The sequence below is a fragment of the Triticum urartu genome, chromosome 4A (assembly GCF_056163025.1).
Source record: "Triticum urartu cultivar PI428250 chromosome 4A, HENAU_Tu73, whole genome shotgun sequence".
Lineage (NCBI taxonomy): Eukaryota > Viridiplantae > Streptophyta > Magnoliopsida > Poales > Poaceae > Triticum > Triticum urartu.
In genome coordinates this window covers 46,506,532-46,525,373 of record NC_141876.1, presented here as the reverse complement: position 1 = coordinate 46,525,373, position 18,842 = coordinate 46,506,532, and the positions used below count along the sequence as shown (strand labels likewise).

The 18,842-nt window shown below is 46.5% G+C and overlaps 1 long non-coding RNA gene across 1 annotated transcript; it reads right to left on the bottom strand.

Moving 5' to 3' along the window:
- Positions 1 to 12,205: 12,205 nt before the first annotated feature.
- Positions 12,206 to 16,926, bottom strand: LOC147974700 (uncharacterized). The gene is made up of 2 exons (XR_015600235.1): positions 16,336 to 16,926; positions 12,206 to 14,953 (listed from the first exon to the last, which is right to left on the bottom strand). It is a non-coding gene; the product is annotated as an uncharacterized LOC147974700 (long non-coding RNA).
- Between the last annotated feature and the right edge of the window lie 1,916 nt (positions 16,927 to 18,842).

Below are 18,842 nucleotides of genomic sequence, written 5' to 3'. Positions count from 1 at the left end.
GAAACCCAAGGGAAAAAAGAGGCTAGGTGGCAAATGGTAAAACCAAGGTTGGGCATTGCTGGAAAAGCCTTAATCAAGGCGGACTATCAAGGGGTTCCCATTATAACCCAACCACGTAAGGAACGCAAAATCCGGGAACATAACACCGATATGACGGAAACTAGGGCGGCAAGAGTGGAACAAAACACTAGGCGAGAGGCCGAGCCTTCCATCCTTTACCAAGTATATAGATGCATTAACATAACAAGATAATATAATGATATCCCAGCAAGTAAATAAATGTTCCAAAAAGGAACGGTCTCCAATCTTCACCTGCAACTAGCAACGCTATAAGAGGGGCTGAGCAAAGCGGTAACATAGCCAATCAACGGTTTGCTAGGACATGGTGGGTTAGAGGTTTGACATGGCAATTTGGGGGGCTTGAAAGAAAGTGGTAGGCATCGTAGCATTGGCATAGCAAAAGAGCGAGCAAACTAGCATAGCAAAGATAGTAGTGATTTCGAGGGTATGATCATCTTGCCTGCACAGTTGTCAGAGTTGACTGGATCCTCGAAAGCAAACTCAACGGGCTCCCCGTTAGCGAAATCGTCTCCCGGCTCTACCCAAACAAGACAAACAAGCAACAAGGACACAATCAACCACGTGCAAGGATCAAACAATAAGATGTAAGGATGGTATGCTATACGGGAAGCATATGCAAGATTTGACAAGGGATGCATGAACCTGGCCTCAACATGGAAATCCAAGTGTGCCACTAGAAAGGTGAGATGAAATCGCTTAAAAACGATATAAAAAACACCGGAATCGGAGTTACAGTTTGGAAATGGCAAGCGATTCAAATATGACATCGGTCTGTGATTTACAGCAAGTAGCCATCTAAATGCAACGAGATGAACATGCTACAACATCCAAACATGACAACAAAATACATGGCAGGGATGCATTCATGATGCTTAACAAAAGTCTAGCACTGAGCTACGGCGAAAACATCCATTAACAGGTTCAAACAAGCATGGCAAAAATGCATATGGTAAACAAATTTTAGACTTTGTGAAATTAACACTTGTCTGGAATTTCAGATCAGGTAGCACTCTTCGGAGCAACAAAACTCCATGCTACAGGACCTGAACATGTCAAAGTAAAACATGGCATGGAGCTACTCAAAGAGCTTAACAAAAGTCCCTTAGTGACCTTGAGCCAAAAGGGTTCAGAAAATATAATTGCAAGCATGTGAACATGGCAAAAATATAATCAGATCACAGACTTAGTGAAAACTGGAGCATGCTGAAAACAAATATCAAGTAGGCATGTTTACGAGCTCGATGCACTCACTACGGAGCAAGTCATGAAAAGCTAAGCATACACCTTTCAAGAACACACAAAATGCAAGCTAGACATGGCAAGAATAATAGCATAGCATGCACGGATCAACTAAAACATCATCGGCAAAATTGCAAACAAGTTGACAATCTGCCCAGATTCACAAAGTAGCAAAAGTAGAGCTCGATTGACTCAAGCTAGGGTGCTCCATAATTGAAAACAGAGACATGGATGGATAGAGCACTACAAAATTAACAAAACATCCTTACTTATCATCCTCAAAAGAGGCATAGATCACTAGGAAATAATATGAACATATGGCCATATGAGATAAACCGATCAAGGACTTAGTGGAATTGCTAAGTCCCTGAAATCAGAATTACCAAGTGTCTCACTTGGCAAGCTTGTGCTAGTCACCACATACATCACAAAAATACATGGGTTGCACCTCTGGAAAGATGACAAAACCTTTAACAAAACATATGTAGAACTCATGGGCATATCATGCACACAATAATCATGGCAAAAATGACAAAAAGCTAAATGGAGCAGCAGATCTGTCAATTCTCTCAAGTAGCCCTCTTCTAACAGCATTTCGGACATCAAGATGAACTCAAATGAAAATGATGCAATGGGATGAAATGATGTACTCTATGAGATGAACATTTTGATATGCTATATGCCCAAAACGGAGCTACGGATGCAAAGTTATAGCATTATGAAGATGGGCACATGATCTAGGGTTTTCTGAGAAAAGTCAACCCTAAAAAAACAGATCTCAGATCCGAAGCGCGGAAACCGAGGCGGCCGGATCTTCGCTGGAATCACTGTAGACGGCGGCGGCGGGCGAGGAAGAAGTGGCCGGAGCGGGGCGGTGGCCGGACTTCCACCGGCGATGAGGTGGACGGCGGAGGCGGGGCTCGGCCCTAGCGGAAGACGGCGATGTGGCGGCAGGCGGCGAGGCGGCGCGGCGCGGCTCCGGCCGGCCGGATTCGAGCGGCGCGCGGCGGAGCGGCGGAGGATGCGGCGGCGTCGGGCGCCGGTGCCGAAGGAGGCGGCGGCGCTAGCGGGTGCGGGGCGCGGCCCGGTTGGTGCGGGGAGGGGGCCGGCTTCGGGCCGGCGGGCCTCGGCGGCGGCACAGGCAGGAGCCGCCACGTGGCGTGCCCTGGTTCGCCGCGGGCGGCGGCGGCGGCTTGTCCGGCCGGCACAGACGTGTCCGGCGCGGCGCGGTAGATTTTTTTTAGGGTTTAGAACGAGGGGGGTCCGGATTTTCGGGGAGAGGCCTTTATATAGGCATAGAGGGAGCTAGGAGAGTCCAAATGAGGTACGGTTTTCGGCCACGCGATCGTGATCGAACGCTCTAGATGATGGAGAGGGTTTATGTGGGTTTTGGGCCAAGTTGGAGGGGTGTTGGGCTGCAACACACACGAGGCCTTTTCGGTCCCTCGGTTAACCGTTGGAGTATCAAACGAAGTCCAAATGATACAAAACTTGACAGGCGGTCTATCGGTAGTAAATCAAGGCCGCTTGGCAAGTCTCGGTCCAATCCGGAAATGTTTAATCCCCACACACGAAAGAAAGCTAGAAAAGACCACCGGAAGAGAACGAAGCGCCGGAATGCAAAACGGACAACGGGGAAAATGCTCGAATGCATGAGACGAACACGTATGCAAATGCAATGCACATGATGACATGATATGAGATGCATGACAAAGATAACAACACACGGAGACAAAAAACCGAACCCGAGAAAATAAAATAACTTAACGCCGGAAACGGCAAGAGTTGGAGTACAAATTGGGAAAGTTACATCCGGGGTGTTACAACACTCCACCACTACGAAAGGATCTCGTCCCGAGATCTAGGACTGAAAGAACGCCGGATACTCAGAACGGAGGTGATCCTCACGTTCCCAGGTAGCTTCACGGTCGGAATGGTGTGACCACTTGACTTTGAGAAATTTGATTGACTTGTTGCGAGTCTTGCGTTCAGTCTCTTCAAGAATAGCAACTGGGTGCTCACGATAAGAGAGATCTCCTTGGAGCTCGATGTCCTCGAAGTTGACGGTGCGGTCAGGAGTCTTGAAGCACTTTCGGAGCTGAGAGACATGGAACACGTCATGAACATTTGCAAAGTTTGAAGGAAGCTCTAGTTGATAGGCGAGGTCGCCTCTCTTGCTGACAATCTTGAAAGGTCCCACGTATCTAGGGGCAAGCTTCCCTTTGATACCGAAATGGCGAGTACCTTTCATTGGAGAGACGTGGAGGTAAACATGATCTCTGATCTCAAAAACCAAATCACGGTGCTTACTATCATAGTAGCTCTTCTGACGGGATTGGGCTGCTTTGAGGTTATCTCGAATGACTTTGCACATTTCCTCTGCCTCTGTGATTAAGTCATTACCCAAAATCTGACGTTCACCGGTTTCAGACCAGTTGAGAGGGGTACGGCACTTCCTGCCATACAGAATTTCAAATGGGGCCTTGCCCGAACTTGCTTGAAAACTATTGTTGTAGGAGAATTCAGCATATGGAAGACAATCCTTCCACTTCATGCCGAAGGAGATCACACAAGCCCTTAGCATATCTTCAAGAATCTGGTTGACACGCTCGACTTGACTGCTAGTTTGAGGATGGAAAGCTGTGCTGAAGTGGATGTTACTGCCCATGGCCTTCTGAAAAGAATCCCAAAACTTTGAGGTAAAGATGCTGCCACGGTTTGAAGAGATCACTTGTGGAATACCGTGCAGAGAGACAATACGAGAGTATAGAGTTTCGCCAATTGAGCTGCAGTGATTGACTCTTTGATAGGTAGAAAATGAGCCACTTTGGTGAGTTTGTCGATGACAACGAATATAGTATCATTGCCACGCTTGGACTTTGGAAACCCAGTCACGAAGTCCATTTCAATGTGGTCAAACTTCCATTCTGGAATGGCAAGAGGTTGGAGGAGACCCGCTGGCCTTTGGTGTTCTGCCTTCACTCTTCTGCAGACATCACATTCATTCACGAATTGAGCAATCTCGCGCTTCATTCGAGTCCACCAATGAGCCTGCTTAAGGTCCTGATACATCTTCGTGCTCCCAGGGTGGATGGAGAGGAGAGAATTGTGAGCCTCGTTCATGATCACTTTACGAAGTTCACCTTTGGGTACAACAATACGATCCTCGAAGATCATAGTAACATTGAGGCACGACTATATCTCCCATGTGTCGAGGCACGACTTAGAGGCATAATCGCATTGAAGGCATATGTCGCAAGTTAGGCAATCTTCACAACATCCCATGTAATATAGATAATAAAAAGGGGAGATACCATAGTTGACTTACACTCGCCATGTCAATTAAGTACATAAATAACATTACATCATCCAAACACTCATGGCCCGACTACAGCGCCAAAATAAAAGATAACCCAACATGCGACACGGTCCCGATCACCCCCAACTGGACACCACTACTGATCATCAGGAAAGGAAACATAGTAACGTTGAGAGTCTTCGTCGAACTCCCACTTGAGCTCAAGCGCGTCTCCTGGAGCGGAATCATCAGGCCCTGCATCTGGTGTAATAGTAATCTGTGAGCCACAGGGACTCAGCAATCTCGCACCCTCGCGATCAAGGCTATTTAAGCTTATAGGTAAGGCAAGGTAAAATATGTGGAGCTGCAGCAAGCGACTAGCAAAAATATGGTGGCTATCCTGTTCGCAAGAGAGAGAGCGAGAAGAGGAGGCAAAGCGCGAGCGAGAAACTAGAGAGCAACCTGCGCAAACATTACTCCAACACCGTGTCCACTTCCCGGACTCCGCCGAGAAGAGGCCATCACGGTAACACACTCAGTTGATTCATTTTAATTAAGTTAAGGTTCAAGTTATCTACAACCGGACATTAACAAATTCCCATCTGTCCATAACCGCGGGAACGGCTTTCGAAAGTTCAAATCCCTGCAGGGGAGTCCCAACTTAGCCCATGACAAGCTCTCACGGTCAACAAAGGAATAGACCTCCTCCCAAGACGTTCCGATCAGACTCGGTATCTCGGTTCTTCAAGACACTTTGACAGGTTAAAACAAGACCAGCAACATCGCCCGAATGTGCCGACAAATCCCGATAGGAGCTGCACATATCTCGTTCTCAGGGCACACTCAGATGAGACATCCTACGAGTAAAACCAACCCTCAAGTTGCCCTGAGGTGGCCCCGCAGTCTACTCAGTCGGACCAACACTCAAAGGAGTACTGGCCCGGGGGGGTTAAATAAGATGACCCTCGGGCTCCGGAAACCCAAGGGAAAAAAGAGGCTAGGTGGCAAATGGTAAAACCAAGGTTGGGCATTGCTGGAAAAGCCTTAATCAAGGCGGACTATCAAGGGGTTCCCATTATAACCCAACCACGTAAGGAACGCAAAATCCGGGAACATAACACCGATATGACGGAAACTAGGGCGGCAAGAGTGGAACAAAACACTAGGCGAGAGGCCGAGCCTTCCACCCTTTACCAAGTATATAGATGCATTAACATAACAAGATAATATAATGATATCCCAGCAAGTAAATAAATGTTCCAAAAAGGAACGGTCTCCAATCTTCACCTGCAACTAGCAACGCTATAAGAGGGGCTGAGCAAAGCGGTAACATAGCCAATCAACGGTTTGCTAGGACATGGTGGGTTAGAGGTTTGACATGGCAATTTGGGGGGCTTGAAAGAAAGTGGTAGGCATCGTAGCATTGGCATAGCAAAAGAGCGAGCAAACTAGCATAGCAAAGATAGTAGTGATTTCGAGGGTATGATCATCTTGCCTGCACAGTTGTCAGAGTTGACTGGATCCTCGAAAGCAAACTCAACGGGCTCCCCGTTAGCGAAATCGTCTCCCGGCTCTACCCAAACAAGACAAACAAGCAACAAGGACACAATCAACCACGTGCAAGGATCAAACAATAAGATGTAAGGATGGTATGCTATACGGGAAGCATATGCAAGATTTGACAAGGGATGCATGAACCTGGCCTCAACATGGAAATCCAAGTGTGCCACTAGAAAGGTGAGATGAAATCGCTTAAAAACGATATAAAAAACACCGGAATCGGAGTTACAGTTTGGAAATGGCAAGCGATTCAAATATGACATCGGTCTATGATTTACAGCAAGTAGCCATCTAAATGCAACGAGATGAACATGCTACAACATCCAAACATGACAACAAAATACATGGCAGGGATGCATTCATGATGCTTAACAAAAGTCTAGCACTGAGCTACGGCGAAAACATCCATTAACAGGTTCAAACAAGCATGGCAAAAATGCATATTGTAAACAAATTTCAGACTTTGTGAAATTAACACTTGTCTGGAATTTCTGATCAGGTAGCACTCTTCGGAGCAACATAACTCCATGCTACAGGACCTGAACATGTCAAAGTAAAACATGGCATGGAGCTACTCAAAGAGCTTAACAAAAGTCCCTTCGTGACCTTGAGCCAAAAGGGATCAGAAAATACAATTGCAAGCATGTGAACATGGCAAAAACATAATCAGATCACAGACTTAGTAAAAACTGGAGCATGCTGAAAATAGATATCAAGTAGGCATGTTTACGAGCTCGATGCACTCACTACGGAGCAAGTCATGAAAAGCTAAGCATACATCTTTCAAGAACACACAAAATGCAAGCTAGACATGGCAAGAATAATAGCATAGCATGCACGGATCAACTACAACATCATCGGCAAAATTGCAAACAAGTTGACAATCTGCCCAGATTCACAAAGTAGCAAAAGTAGAGCTCGATTGACTCAAGCTAGGGTGCTCCATAATTGCAAACAAAGACATGGATGGATAGAGCACTACAAAATTAACAAAACATCCTTACTGATCATCCTCAAAAGAGGCATAGATCACTAGGAAACAACATGAACATATGGCCATATGAGATAAACAGATCAAGGACTTAGTGGAATTGCTAAGTCCCTGAAATTAGAATTACCAAGTGTCTCACTTGGCAAGCTTGTGCTAGTCACCACACACATCACAAAAATACATGGGTTGCACCTCTGGAAAGATGACAAAACCCTTAACAAAACATATGTAGAACTCATGGGCATATCATGCACACAATAATCATGGCAAAAATGACAAAAAGCTAAATGGAGCAGCAGATCTGTCAATTTTCTCAAGTAGCCCTCTTCTAACAGCATTTCGGGCATCAAGATGAACTCAAATGAAAATGATGTAATGGGATGAAATGATGTACTCTCTGAGATAAACATTTTGATATGCTATTTGCCCAAAACGGAGCTATGGATGCAAAGTTATAACATTATGAAGATGGGCACATGATCTAGGCTTTTTTGAGAAAAGTCAACCCTAAAAAACAGATCTCAGATCCGAAGCGCGGAAATCGAGGCGGCCGGATCTTCGCCGGAATCACTGTAGATGGCGGCGGCGGGCGAGGAAGAAGTGGCCGGAGCGGGGCGGTGGCCGGACTTCCACCGGCGATGAGGTGGACGGCGGAGGCGGGGCTCGGCCGTGGCGGAAGACGGCGATGTGGCGGCGGGCGGCGAGGCGGCGCGGCGCGGCTCCGGCCGGCCGGCGCCGAGCGGCGCGCGGCGGAGCGACGAAGGATGCGCCCGCGTTTGTCTGGAATTTCAGATCAGGTAGCACTCTTCGGAGCAACCAAACTACATGTTACAGGACCTGAACATGTCAAAGTAAAACATGGCATGGAGCTACTTAAAGAGCTTAACAAAAGTCCCTTAGTGACCTTGAGCCAAAAGGGATCAGAAAATACAATTGCAAGCATGTGAACATGGCAAAAACATAATCAGATCACAGACTTAGTAAAAACTGGAGCATGCTGAAAACAGATATCAAATAGGCATGTTTACGAGCTCGATGCACTCACTACGGAGCAAGTTATGAAAAGCTAAGCATACACCTATCAAGAACAGACAAAATGCAAGCTAGACATGTCAAGAACAATAGCATAGCACGCACGGATCAACTACAACATCATCGGCAAAATTGCAAACAAGTTGACAATCTGCCCAGATTCACAAAGTAGCAAAAGTAGAGCTCGATTGACTCAAACTAGGGTGCTCCATAATTGCAAACAAAGACATGGATGGATAGAGCACTACAAAATTAACAAAATATTCTTACTGATCATCCTCAAAAGAGGCACTGATCACTAGGAAACAACATGAACATATGGTCATATGAGATAAACAGATCAAGGACTTAGTGGAATTGCTAAGTCCCTGAAATCAGAATTACCAAGTGTCTCACTTGGCAAGCTTGTGCTAGTCACCACACACATCACAAAAATACATGGGTTGCACCTCTGGAAAGATAACATATGTAGAACTCATGGGCATATCATGCACACAATAATCATGGCAAAAATGGTAAAGCTAAATGGAGCAGCAGAACTGTCAATTCTCTCAAGTAGCCCTCTTCTAACAGCATTTCGGGCATCAAGATGAACTAAAATGAAAATGATGCAATGGGATGAAATAATGTACTCTCCGAGATAAACATTTGATATGCTATATGCCCAAAACGGAGCTACGGATGCAAAGTTATAGCATTATGAAGATGGGCACATGATCTAGGGTTTTCTAAGAAAAGTCAACCCTAAAAAAACAGATCTCAAATCCGAAGCGCGGAAACCGAGGTGGCCGGATATTCGCCGGAATCACTGTAGACGGCGGCGGCGGGCGAGGAAGAAGTGGGCGGAGTGGGGCGGTGGCCGGACTTCCACCGGCGACGAGGTGGACGGCGGAGGTGGGGCTCGGCCGCGGCGGAAGACGACGATGTGGCGGCGGGCGACGAGGCGGCACGGCGCGGCTCCGGCCGGCCGGCGTCGAGCGGCGCGCGGCGGAGCGGCGGAGGATGCGGCGGCGTCGGGCGGCGGCGCCGAAGGAGGCGGCGGTGCTGTCGGGCGCGGGGCGCGGCCCGGTTGGTGCGGGGAGGGGGCCGGCTTCGGGCCGGCGGGCCTCGGCGGCGGCGCGGGCAGGAGCCGCCACGTGGCGTGCCCTGGTTCGCCGCGGGCGGCGGCGGCGGCTTGTCCGGCCGGCACGGACGTGTCCGGCGCGGCGCGGTAGATTTTTTTAGGGTTTAAAACGAGGGGGATCCGGATTTTCGGAGAGAGGCCTTTATATAGGCATAGAGGGAGCTAGGAGAGTCCAAATGAGGTGCGGTTTTCGGCCACGCGATCGTGATCGAACGCTCTAGATGATGGAGATGGTTTAGGTGGGTTTTGGGCCAAATTGGAGGGGTGTTGGGCTTCAACACAGACGAGGCCTTTTCGGTCCCTCGGTTAACCGTTGGGGTATCAAACGAAGTCCAAATGATACGAAACTTGACAGGCGGTCTATCGGTAGTAAACCAAGGCCGCTTGGCAAGTCTCGGTCCAATCCGGAAATGTTTAATCCCCACACACACGAAAGAAAGCTAGAAAAGACCACCGGAAGAGAACGATGCGCCGGAATGCAAAACGGACAACGGGGAAAATGCTCGAATGCATGAGACGAACACGTATGCAAATGCAATGCACATGATGACATGATATGAGATGCATGACAAAGATAAAAACACACGGAGACAAAAACCCGAACCCGAGAAAATAAAATAACTTAACGCCGGAAACGGCAAGAGTTGGAGTACAAATTGGGAAAGGTACATCCGGGGTGTTACAGCGCCCCACCACAGCTCCCGTCACGGCCGCCACCCCGCCGCAGCTCCCCGACGCTGGCCCGCCGTATATCCAGCCACCCATCGCCGATTCCACCCCGCCTGGGCCGCCGCCTACCGCTGCGCCACCCATCGCGTCCGCCTCCGCCCCGCCCCGACCACGTCCGCCTCCTCTCCGGCCGCCTCCGCCTCTGGTCCGGCCTTCGCCCGGCCCCGCCCGCACTGCATGCCGCCGTCCGCCCTCGCCCACACCGCACGCCGCCGCCCTGCACGACACGCCGCCGCCCCGCTCCGTCCGCCTCCGCCCGCACTGCACGCCGCCGTCCGCCCTCGCCCACACCGCACGCCGCCGCCCCGCTCCGTCCGCCTCCGCCCCGCCCAACACGCCGCCCGCTGCCCCACTGCATTTATTTGACATTATTTAGCATAAAATAATATGTCAAATTGCTGGAAGATGTCCGTTTAAATTTGGCCACAGCCACAAGACAATAATGCACTGAAAGTACATCGAGTCTCTATATCTCACCATGATTGTCCGCCGTCTCACCGCTCTGTTCGCCTCTGCCCTGCACGACATGCCGCCGCCCCACTCCGTCCGCCTCCGCCCCGCGCCGCACGCCGCCACCCCGCTCCCCGCTCGGCCGCCGCCCGCACCGCACACATGCCAACGCAGCAAAAAAAATCTTCTCGACAGAAGTTGTTGTACTACATATAGAAAGTGATAATCAACATCAAGGCAGGGAAGAAATTGAAAAGAAGACGCATGCTACTTGCATCCAATTAGGATAATGAACATGACAAGTATCACCTGTGGACCCACTGGGATAGAAATACATAAAGGATCCATCAACACCCAAGCATTTTACAATTAACTGCATTTATTTGACATTATTTAGCATAAAATAAATTGGAAAGTATTGCAGAGGGGCATTGATGCATGTAACCCATTCTTTATGCGTCTGACAACAGGAGGTAATTGCTCGTGCGTTGCCACGGGAGCACAAATATTCTAATGGTTCAAAATGAATGGTGTCGATGATATACCATATCCTCAAGCACATCAAGCAACATTGTCGTCCGACAATGTTTATTCACCTCAAAACTATAGTTCACATCCACAAATAAAGCATTTACATATAATGAAAATAAAGCATTTGCAAATAATGACAATTCCTTTGTTATGAAAACTTCCATGCAGGTTGATCTCTCAACTGTTGGAGATCGTGAACCAACCTATGGTTGCATGATTAGAGGGATAGTGGTATCCCCATCCCACAGGAGTTCAAATCCAGGTGCTCGCATTTATCCTGAATTTATTTCAGGATTTTTGGTTTTGTAGGAGGAGACATTCCCGTCGACTACGAGGCGCCTACTGTGACTTCATAAAATTTCAAGATGACATGTCGGCTCAGTCTCTCGGAGGTGCTCATAGATATAGGGTGTGTGTGTTCATAGGAGTGAGTGCATGCGAGTATATATGAGCGCTTGCATTTGTATTGTGTTCAAAAAAAACCATTGAAGGTCCGATGATAATCTACAAATAACTTTAAAGTACTTATAAAAAATAAACAATGAAAATAATAATGATGTGATATTATCCAAGTCCACTACAATACAACATGCCAACCTACACATCAGGAATGAGAAAAGCAGGAATAATTATGTCTGATGGTAACACACGTGAGAAGCTTCCAGCCGCAACCAAACACCAAACAAGATGATTCCTACACCAGCTTGTTTTCCCTAAAGTAAAAATCTGGTTAGCCATGTCAAAGAAAATTCACAGTTGGTAAATTAAAGAGAAGAAGATGTAACATACAATTATGCGATAGACATTTCCAAAAACACGAAAAGATCAAGGTAGTGCATTCTTTTGTAGATAGAAAAATGTGTTGTATTCTTTTTAGATAGATACACATGCTCTCAAATGGCCTGATATACTTCACGGCATGATAACACTTCGGGTGAAAAAGATCCGCCACCACGGAGTTAACTGCGCTAGTCTTTGTACCATGGAGAATAAACATCTTTTTGCCTTTCTTAACCTAGAACAAATATTAGAGCAACAGTCTGATGTGGAGCCAGGGAGAGAAACACATACATGCTATTGCTAATTTCACAACATACAAGTTTCCTAAGCATCAGAGCCTTGCAATGGCAACTAAATAACCTAGAACAAATATTAGAGCAACAGTCTGATGTGGAGCCAGGGAGAGAAACACATACATGCCATTGCTAATTTCACAACATACAAGGTTCCTAAGCATCAGAGCCTTCCAATAGGAACTAAATTAAGATTTACAGGTTGTTATATGTACAAAACATCGACTATGTGCCATCAGGCCCTTTTGTGTGTGACTTGGTTCCTATTACGAAAATGCAATGTTGCAATACACTACTCAAAAAATAATATGGCAAATTGCTGGAAGATGTCCGTTTACATTTGGCCATAGCCACAAGACAATAATGCACCGATAGTACATCGAGTCTCTATATCTCACCATGATTGTCCGCCGTCTCACCGCTCCATCGGCACCAACGACTGGTACAGTGGCAGCTCAAACAAATAGGTCAGCAGCAACAGCCAGGACCTCGTCAACTCGCTTCAGCTGCTCGATTGCATCTCAAATTAGACCTGATCTATTTATTAGACCTGATTACAGTGGCGGCTCGTACAGATTTCTCTTTGAACATACTGGCATGAATTGATCATAATGAGCTAGCCTGCAAGTTATCATGTATTCATGCGATTGATATACATCTATGTGAGAATTATTTTCGCCCATCACCATTTTAGCCAGAGAAGCAAACATGCAGCTTCTGCTAATTGATAATTGCAGCAGTAAGAATGCCTGCCAATTAGCTCTTGCGATTTTTCTCTGAACAAAGAGGGAAAAACCGGCACCACACTTTCAAGCACCGCCATTGTCCAGATCGATGTGATCGGTTCTACACTTTCGCCCCTATGCACAATTCACAAATTAAACACATGTTTCAGAAGACATGAATGCTTGGACATATAAGCAATGGGATGAAAGTTGGTGCGAGGGGGTGTGGTCGGTGGCCGCTGACCGGGTGCGTCGAGGGGTACAGATGGCGGCGACGGACCAGGGCAGCGAGGTCCGGCAGAGGACTCCGAGTGGCGGCCAAGTAGGAGGGGCTGGGATTGGCTACGGCGCTAACCCTAGCGCTCCTGTTCGAGGTTTGGAATGAGAGAAACAGAGCATGCGTGTGAGTTGAGTTGACGGGCCTGGCAGGGTTTCGATGGGCTTGGCCCATGTGCTTGTCAGACGCGAGAGGAGAGGAGGCGAACGGCGGATGGACGAAGCGCAGGGCAGGACGCGGTCCCTCGGCAGGAAGATGCCGACCGCCAGTGCCGGATCAGTCGGGTGGAGACGCGAGAGGATGCAGTCCTACTGGGTGACGACCCTCTGACGCCAATAGCCGCATCACCAGGGTGAGGAGGCACTTACACAGGCAGATGGATGGTGCCACGACCTCCACCTGACCTTGAATGACGCAGGGGAGTCGATGGCAGCCCAGAACTGGAGGGAAGGCGGCGGCTTATGGGATGTTGCGGCCGTCGCAGCGCCGGTGGAGAGCTTGGGGCGGCAGCGGCGCAAGGGAGCCGGCCGGTGCGTGGATAGAATATCGGTGAGTTCTGGTGGGAGGTCGCGCTCCTTTTACGGTGCATCATGTCACACAATCAGATCAGAATTGCGATCTGATTTTGTAGGACAGGGAAAAGGCAAAGGTGTCATGCAATCAAATCATCTCGAAACTTGCCTTCCGTAAACTGGACAGAACGGGAAAAGGGGTTGGACAAGACAAACGAACGATACAATGACCTACCACAGTCTCCTTCTTTAGGAGTAGAGATAGCCTTTGGGGTAATTTAAATTTATTACCATATAATTACCATATTCGAATTTTCCTGAGTTATGGCCTTAGCATACCTGGATTGATAGCCTTTGGGGTAATTTAAATTTATTACCATATAATTAAAATATTCGAAATTTCCTAAGTTATGGCCTTATCATACCTGGATTGATTTATTACTATAGTTATCATATTTTAGATTTCTGAGTTTATAGCCTTACCATATGTGGATTAATTGTGATTGATTACCATAAATATGTTGGGTATTGCCGGCCAGACGAGAAAAGAGAAAAACCAGTGGGAGGGGGGTGGTGGGTGATGGGACGAAAAAAAAACCAGACGAAAAATAGCCAGACAAAAATAAACCAGACGAAAATGGTGGGACTATTCAACCAACTCGTCCATTAGGAGTTAAGATTGTTTAGGTTTGACCAAATTCATGGAAACAAATTATCACCTACCAAATCAATACAACTAAATCTATCAAGAATTAATAATTGTGTTTTCATAATGCGTTTATGAGGTATTGTATTTTTCTTTTAAGTTGGTTACCCCTAAAATAGTTTGACTTGACACAAGACCAATTGATGTTGCATTTGGCATTGTGGTGAATTATCATAATCACGTTCGCCCAACCCACCTTTTTCCTTGTTGTTGGTGTCTGTTCTCCCTATTTTGGTAATTTCGTGGCTACTTTTCCTGAGCTGATTACAAAATAAGCACAGTCACAAAATCTCACCCTGAAATGGCGTATATGTGAGGAAATTTGTAATCTTTGAGGCTGCATGCCAATATATCGTGCAAATTACGTCCGGAGTGACTATACTTGTTATCAATTGTTTTTAGTGCACAAGCCAGCAAAAGATATATAGTTAGTGTAAGGAGTATCCTCTAATATCACCAAAGGGGTTTCATTAATTTCATTAGAAAATGAAAATACGATCATGGTGTGGTATACTGACATACTTGCTACTTATCTCACCCGCAAGGCCCAAACATGCCAAATCATAGACTCAATTCATTGGAGCAGTCTTCAAAATTGACTCTAATGATGACCTCCAATAATCATTCTGAAAGAATAATGAGAAACATTGTAAAGTGTTTATTAGTTCGTGAACGATTAGCCAAATTCAAAATAATGCGTTAACATCAGAAACACATCGCATTATCTATCACGATAACAACACTTGTATAGCTAAAATACATAGGTTTATCTAATCTAAAGAGTAATATCGCAAAGCACATTGCTCCTAAATTATTTATCATCATAAAATTTAGTAAAGTGAGGAGATAATTTGAAAACAAATTATTGTGAAAATATATAACAGATTATTCACAGTATTTTTTTAAATATCTATGCCTTAAAATTATGTTCATTAAATTGGTACGAGACAACCATGAGATTTGTAAAGTTCAGGGGTAGTAATCTCCAAAACTATAACCCATTTACGATCGCTCTATGATATATATATTGTTCTCTTTTCTTTTATGAGTTTTCTCTAATAGTTTCTCATGAAAGATTTTCAATGAGATAATATGAATAGAAGTGGTTTGTCACAACGGTTGCTCATGTCTACTCTAATTGCATATACGACCATTATCAATAAAGGATACATAATTATTGTTATTGGCGCTTCGTAATCACCCTCTAAACAGTAAGTAGCAGCTTTTGATAAGGTGTGCTTGATATGACTGTCTTTTACAATTAACCTCTCAAGAAATTTCTTTTGACCCCTCTTTTGTAAAATAGTTTGTCGCACATCTGTTGCGTATTTTTACCCTTGCACACCCTGTTCATGTGCCCACTCATCCCTTAGCTTGATATGTGGGCTCGACCAGTCAGGCAAGGACCAAATATTAAATTTCGTTCAAACTAAAATTCTTGTGCTTAGCTCTAATTAAACATGTCGTAGAAAACCTAGTCCAACTTGGCACGATGAGACAAATGCCTGGTAGAAAGCATAATTTACTTATTTTTCACATTTTATATTTGCAAGGTAGCTTAGTTTTGTATCTAAAAGAAACTTTTTGTAAGTGAAAGGTCAAATCTTAGATTCAAAGGTTTCGAACTTGATACTCTCTCTAAATCGCAAATAAGTGATATTTTGAACATCGGCATGGTATTCAAGATGCAACTTTCACCACTCGCCATGTGTATCAAACACAAACAAAACCTTAATTTCTTGGGGAGACTTTTTGATACAAATATATACCTAAAATATTTAAGATTTAATCTAAACATTTGAAATGATATTGTAGCAAGAAACATCACATATATTTGTGAACTAGAGGGAGTATCTCGTATTGATAATCCGCAAAAAGAATCTCGTATTGATAGATGGATTAAAAAACAACTTTAGTTTGAGAAGAGACGCCTGTTGAGTTTGAGAAACACATACGTCGGCGCGAAAGGCCTGTAAATAAGACAACAGAAGCACCGAAAAGCGCATACCTTGATTATCCTCCCATCCCATCATATAGGCTGCTGCTAGGCAAAAGGAGGTTGCGATATTGGCACGGCTCAATCAGATCGAGTTAAACAATCACATCACTCCTCGATCGCTGCCCACTCAATTTGATTGAGCCATGCCAACATCGGACTCTCCCAGCCAGAAATCCTCCAAGACAAGCAAGCTAGCATGGAACCATGTTCTGATGCAAATCAGCCACAGCATGCATGAAAGCATGTTATAAACACTCGGGAGGAGATCCATGGAGAACCCTGCCTTGACTGGTTGCCAATGGAGCATGCAAGGGGCGGAATTAAATAGGCGGCGACCATGGAGATGGAGAAGAAACACGGCGAGGACGGTTGAGACGTCGATGTCTGCCCTGCCAAGGAAGCAAGCATGCACCACGCAGCCGGAAATACAAATACAAATTGCGAGCCGGAGCGACGTAAGCCAATGGCCCGCCGATGCGTACGCACCCTCTTTCCTCCGGCCGGTCCGGTAGTGGTTGCGGCTGACGATCGACCTCGCGGCAGGTAGCTTAGCTAGCTAGCTAGGCGAGCCGCCAACCAGCTAGTACGCGCGAACAGCTCGATGGCACGCGTCTGAACGGGTGGCCGGCCGGCAGGGAGCACGCGCGCGCCAAGCGATCGCCTGCTCCCCGCCCGGGTAATTTTCCGTCTGAAACGTACGCGTGCGAATTGACCGCTTCTAGTTCTACTTCTGGCAGGCTTGCGGCCACGTTGCTTGCTTGTGAGTCGTGACCTGTTAGGTCGGTTGGGAGCTGGGGCAAGCTAGCTAGGCGACAGTACCATGCCGGCAAACAAGGAGGTTTTTATTTTTTTGAACAGAAACAAGGGGGTTGATGATCGACCTGTATTATCATGGAAAAGCATCGTCGCCATTTCTGAGAGCCGGCGAGATAGCTTAAACTACGCTGCATTTGACGTGTCCAACTGCCCATACCCCGTTTCATGCTGGCTGGCTGCTTTCATCACGTCAAGAACTGAGGGCATGCGTCCGTCAGAAGACCACACTAGGAAAATCCGGTGTGTGCGCTTGATCTCTGGATGATCCAACTGAATCCGCGGATCATGGGCCGAGCATACGTACATACCAGTAGTCGCTGTACTAGTGATATATCAGAGATCGTGTACAATGACCTGTTCGTGGTTCTTCGGTAGCAGTACGTGAAACCACGTACCATGCTGGATTCTCATCGCCCATGACCGTCCTTCACGCGAATCTCTAGCTAGCACATAGGATAGCATGGTCACGTTGCGGAAACTTCAAGGCGGCACAGGAGCCTGAAATGGATGGACAGACAGCTAGATCGACGTACGGGAGACCAATACGAAACGGGACCGGGGAATCGAAAATGGCATGCACACCTAAAATATGAAATCCACACGCAACGTATCACAAAAACTGTAGACCTAAAATGTCGATATGCATGCATACGCGTATGGCAGCCGGGCGGTTCCGATCCAACAATGATCAATGTGTGGATTCGATGGGCGTTAGCGGTGGTGGAGCTTGAAAGAAAAAGCTGGACGGGCAAGACATAAAGGAAAGCACATTTTCTCCAAATTCTGAAAAAAATTCGACCCTTCATGCTTCTAAAATCTGTAACGACATCTTTGTGGCTGTTGTTGTACCCATTCAAGCAATGGCAAGTTGATCTTTCTCAATTGGAGTTGTGTCATATCTTTTCCTGTTAAAAACCATATCAATCCTTCTCTTGAGTCTGATATTCTTTGCCCATGACTACCTACCTACGTTGCAATTTGTATAAGATCAGGACTGCATTATGTTTCAAAGATCATGTTGCTTGTTTAATAGCCTGCACCTTATGCAGACTATGCACATATCTCAAAGTGTATATGTTGCCAAAGATAATGTTTTTTCCAGTTCGTTACATCTTATGCAGACTCAAATTGGGACTGCATTATGTGCCAAAAATCCTGAATAAGATGTAAGAAACTAAAAAATCAGGCTATTAACTAGTACTATCACATGGAGAACTGCTGCTGTGCATGTGCGGCTCTGCAGGGGGCTCTTCCGCCAGCTTTGGGTCTGCACGACGGTACGGCCGCGTGGATGTCGCTGATCGCTTCCTGCAGGCTAGGTCCCATACAGGGGGTTGGGGAGTGATGAAGCTATGTATTTAGGGTAGGGTCACGGACCTGTGCAGCATACCCTCTCCAAGGACATCTCTGCAAAGAATCAGAAGCAGTCGAAGAGAAACCGTCATCCGCTCGACCGTGGAGATGCACTCACTCGACCACCTTGAAGACACTCGACCACCAGAAGATAAGGAACCCTCCACTCTGCAACAGTCAGGATTTAAACCATAGCATTATGAGCATTTATGACTCTTTACTATAGACGTTACCAGTAACGCCTTTCCTTTATGAGCATTGAACCCTGTGTAACGGAGGGGAGCTGGGGTCCTGGCGCACTCTATATAAGCCACCCCCCTCCTCTGGGACAAGAGTTCGCATCTTTT